This window comes from Panthera uncia, chromosome A2 (genome assembly GCF_023721935.1).
Source record: "Panthera uncia isolate 11264 chromosome A2, Puncia_PCG_1.0, whole genome shotgun sequence".
NCBI classification, from domain to species: domain Eukaryota; kingdom Metazoa; phylum Chordata; class Mammalia; order Carnivora; family Felidae; genus Panthera; species Panthera uncia.
The window spans coordinates 150,577,892-150,583,338 of NC_064816.1; positions in this window are offsets into that span (position 1 = coordinate 150,577,892).

Sequence of the window (5,447 nt, forward strand, 5' to 3'; positions counted from 1 at the left end):
AATTCACCATTACATTCTGGGTTATTCGACCCGAATAGCACCTTCTTAAGAGCTTCTCTCATGGTTCTTAGTCTCCTGTGAGCAAGTGCTCAAGCAGAAAAAACGCTTTCACACCACATGAGAGAGAGGGTGTGAATTGGTAACACAGGTGGTCCACAGATCGCGTTCAGCATGTGGCTATATTGTGTTTGATTTGTTCAGTGTTTTAAGAAACTTGAGCCAACATTTTGAAATTTTGGAGCTTTCAACAGATAGCCAGGTATCTAGAAGTTCTTATGCTGCTGAGAGCACAATCCCACAAAGGGCAGTTGGCTGGAGGCTAGAGCAGGAGTCTGCTGACTGGGTCTGTCTCCAGTCTCGCCACCGAGGTGGCGAGAATCCAATTGCCATTGTCTTGCTTGCAAAGCTGTTTAGTGTTTCTTTTGTTTTGTTTTGTTTTTGTTAGAGTAGAGCAAGAGTCAGTCCTCTACTGAAAGAGGGAAAACAGGATGAGGCCACATGCTTCTAGAAAAATGGGAGAGAATGCATTTCTTTGTGAAAAGTAAAATTTTCTTAAAAAGAAAATTAAGTACTGAAAATTTGAAATACGGCTTTGCCAAAAAAAAATGTAAGAGACATTACAAAACAAATCAAAGAACAATTGCTATATAGAAAAGATATATGATGAAAATTTAATGAACTGAAAGAAAGAACTAGAATTTCCACAGGATTAATTTCTGAATGCAGATAAATTAGGTGACGGCTCTTGTAAAAAAAAAAAAGTGGCCATAAAATCTTTTACAATGCATTTCTGAAAGATTGTCTGTGGAGAGAATGAGAAATTATAACTTCTACATAGTCAAACATTCACAAATACATTATAGCCAGAAATACTGTTATATTCAGGATATTGAAGATAGCTGAGAATTTGCTGGAGAAGAATGAAATAATCCATAATATTTTATGATTGCAGCTGATATAAACAAACATGTAAATGATAATTCCAAACAATAGCTATATTTACCTGTGGCACTGAAGAAAAAGGTTTTGTACTAAACCAAACCTATAACATAAATATATCATATTGGATATAATATCTTAAATAATAAAAAGTACAAATTGAAAATTAAAAATGTTTAATTATTAGATTATGTTTTCATAATTTTATAGTGTTTTTGATTCGGAACTTGAGGCCTAATACTTTTTCTTCTACAGATTACAATTTCAGTTTAATCTTGTGCATTGAGATTTTAACCAGACGCAATATTGAATTGGATTCTGCTTCATAATGGAAAATAGTTGTTTTCAAGATTTTTAAAGATATGAATAGAATGATAGCTGAACGATTTTGAAGTCAGAGAACATATGTTGAAATTAATCTTTTATTTTGTAACTTCGGAAATTTATTCCATGTCATCTGTTTCACTTCTGAAAATTATTGGCATAGCAAATAGGCTAGATTATTTAGTGTTAAAAAAAGTTTTCCAAAATCAGACTTTTTGTAGAAAGAGTGAAGCTAATTTATACACTTGTGTATCTATACATGAATGTTCCGGCAAAGAAGTGTCCAAGATGTTTGAATAGCTTGTAATGCCAACAAAAACAAAGCTGAGTCTTTGGTGCAATCTTTTAAAAAAAATGTATCTTGTTACGTTTCGTGTGCACAAAGAAGAATAAGGAAGAATATAATGAATGCCCATCTCCTAACCCCAGAAATGAAACATCAGAACATTAAATGAAAGTCCTTTTTGTACACTCACCAAGAAAGAGCATTCTGTTTCACTTCTGCCACCAGAAACCACTCTCCTGAATTTGATGTTTGTGATTCTTGCGTATTTTTTCATACTTTATTACACACTTATTTAACTCTATATAATATGTGGTGGTGTTTTAAAGGTATTTAAGACCTACGTAAATAGTATCATAATGTACCAATTCTCCTAAAACATGCTTTTTACGTTTGACAGTATGTTTGTGAAGTGATCCGTGTCCAATTTCGTATACAATTGCATACATATATCACAACTTATTCATCCGTGCGTCTATGAAGAGACATTTTGGCGTTTCAAATTTAGTCAGCTGTTGTAGCTGAGATTTGAAACTGTCAGGCATTGTGACTCTGGAATATTCCCTAACTGCACTACAAATTGTAACTCTCTATGAGTTTGTATCCTAGAAGCAAAGAGTGGCTAGAGAAAGCATCCGTACCTGATATTTCTTCAAAGTCATTGCTCGAAGATCCAAATAGAAAATGAAAGAAAAAAGATGGTGCAGTAGAAAATCCCAGGTTCATTATGCCAAACTAAATTCTGTGTATAAACAATTGCTCAGTTCCATCTAGTGTTTAGACAAGCCTCAGAGGCCCTCAAATGTCACCTCCCCCAGGGAGCCTGCTAATCATTCCAACGCTGGAACGTTTGAGATGAATGCTGGAAATCCTTAGTTCGTAGATGGGTGGTTAGGTTTCTTACGTTTCCTGCGTGTATGTGTGCTTTCACTTATGAAGATTTCCACTGCCTTGCTGGCCAAACTGGAAGGTGCCAGGAGACCTTAATTTTGTTTGCACTTGGCAGATGCTAATCTTCAGCAAAACAGGGAAGTGCACACACTTTGTCCCAGCTCTTTTTCGGTTTCCCCTACCTCCACTTTTGGTGTGAATACCCCTCAGCTATATCAAGAAAAACTGCTGACTAATTAGGAGGAGAAATTATCTAGGGTGAGAGATTTGGGGGCGTTTCCACCAAGTACTTACAAAAGGAGTTGTGCATATTTAGGGCCTCCTTTGTATAGAGAGCTTAGGGTGGACTCCTATACCATCATCTCCTTCTCGCCCCAATTCCTTTTGAAAGCATGATAGCTTCTCAGGCAATATTTCAGTGAGTGGCACCATTAAATAAATAAATAAAGTTTATTTAGGCTCAGTCATAAACATGTTAAATTACGCATTGTGAACGAAATAGACAAAATAGAATAAAATGTATTATGAAAGAGGCCCCGTGACTATTTATCTTTTTTTCTTTCGATTACTGAAGTTAATCCTCTGTTATTTAGATTTCCCACTGAGTCTGAGCCGGGACATTCTAAGAATAATGCTTTTTTCTTCCTGGTCCACAGCTAACTGAAATGTCATACCTTCTTTCTGTGTCTGTTCGTGGACTTACTGGTTCCATTTATAGATTGTGCATCACACATCGTATCATAGATCTTTGGGTTGCAAGTGTAAGAACTTCAATCCGAACACATTTAGACAAAAGTAGTATGTATTTGGTTTTTTTTTTTTATTTTTTTTTACATTGATTTATTTTTGAGAAACAGAGTGAGACAAAGCGTGAGTGGGGGAGGGGCAGAGAGAGAAGGAGACACAGAATCTGAAGCAGCCTCCAGGCTCTGAGCAAGCGGTCAGCACAGAGCCTGATGCGGGGCTTGAACCCACGAACTGTGAGATCATGACCTGAGCCGAAGTCGGACGCTCAACCGACTGAGCCACCCAGGCGCCCCAAAAAGTAGTATGTATTTGGCTCGTAGACTATGATAAAGGATTTCACAGTCAAACCTAACCAGGGCAAGGATGTAGTTGGACTTTGGAAACATCAAGAATCAAATAAAACCAGGTTTTGCCATTACCCACCTCTTGTTTGTGCTCATTTCTGCTTGGAACGGAATATGGCAGGAAACTAGCCATGAGAAGTTGCTGGATTTCATGTCTCACAAAGTTTTCTTGGATCAAGTTTAAAAGGTCCAACAGGTAGACTGTGATGGGCTTGGGTTCTTCAAAATGCGCTCTTCAAATATGGTCAGGAGCAAGGATCCTGGTGCACATCGTAGTTGTAGCATGAGGAGCAGGTGGTGGAGGCAAAGAAAGTGCCAGGAAGGCAATGAACAAAAATCTAGTCCATTCCAAGTATCCTCACTACCTCTTATCCACTTGCTCCTCCCATAAATTTACGGCCTCCAACCTTGACAGTATGTTTTTTTCTCTACCTTTATAACCCAATTCAAGATTTACAGTTTTCAGAATAGCTTCCCTTTTGATTATGACAAGTCTATTGGTTCTGTCTTCTGATCTGAATTTCAGTTCATTTCCAAAACTAAGCTGGTGTTTCCCAATTAAATAACATGATACCAACCCAGTTGCAGTAAGTTCCACACCACATCTACCATTTTCCTCAAATTCAACCCCACTTACTTTCTCAACTTCTTTATTTTTGTTAGTTATATCCTATTACAACACACTCACACACTGAAAACTTTGATTCTTCCTTGTCTATCAACCACCATATCAAGGTGCTAGTTGATGATGTTTTTCAAAAGGTCTCTCATATTTATTCTGTATTCTCCATTTGTACTACCACATCCTAGTCCAAATCTCTCATTGCAGTTGAAGTTCAAATGGTTCAAACCCTTTGCCTGCAACTCTTTGAATCAATATCAGACAAATCTTTATAAAATCACTGCTGTGATCACATCACTTCCCTATTTAAGGTTTTTTCATAACCAGTCACATGAACAGCCTCAACTTTTGAGTCTTGGAGAAGATATTTGTACGCTACACATGTGTTAAGGGATCAACATGCAAAATGTAAAAAAGGATCTCGTGCAACTCAGTAGCAAAAGAATAAACAGCCTGATTAAAACAATGGGCAGAGGTTCTCAACATCACTAATTATCAGAAATGCAAATCAAAACCACAATGAAATGCCATGTCACACCTGTTAGAATAGCTACTATCAAAAAGACAAAGGGCGCCTGAGTACCTTGGTTGATTATCTGACTTTGGCTCAGGTCATGATCTCACAGTTCGTGAGTTAGAGCCCTGCACTGGGCTGTGTGCTGACAGCTCTGAGCCTGGAGCCTGCTTCGGAATCTGTGTCTCCTCCTCCTCTCTCTCTGCCCCTCCTTGCTTGTGCTCTCTCTCTCTCAAAAGTAAATAAAGAAACTTAAAAAAAAAAAAAAGCTGGGGTGCCCAGATGGCTCAGTAGCTTAAGTGTCTGACTCTTGATTTCTGCTCAGGTTATGATCTCCCAGTTCATGAGTTGGAGCTCCTCATGGGCTCTGTGCTAACAGTACTGAGCTTGCTTGAGATTCTCTCTCTCTCTCTCTCTCTCTCTCTCTCTCTCTGCCCCTCCCCCACTAGTTCTGTCTCTATCTTAAAATAAATAACTAAAATAGAAAAAAAAAAGACAAGAGCTGACAAATGCTGGTGAAGAGGTGGAACATTTGTGCGCTGTTGGTGGCAACATGAATTGGTACAGCCACTGTGGAAAACAGTATGGGGGATCCTCAAAATGTTAAAAGCACAACTACCATATGATCCAGCAGTCCCACTTTTGAGTATGCATCTAAAAGAAATGAAAATAGGATATTGAAGAGATACCTACACTTTCATGTTTATTGTAGCATTATTCACAATGGCCAAGATATGGAAATTACCTAAGTATCTATTGGTGGATGAATGGACAAAGAAAATG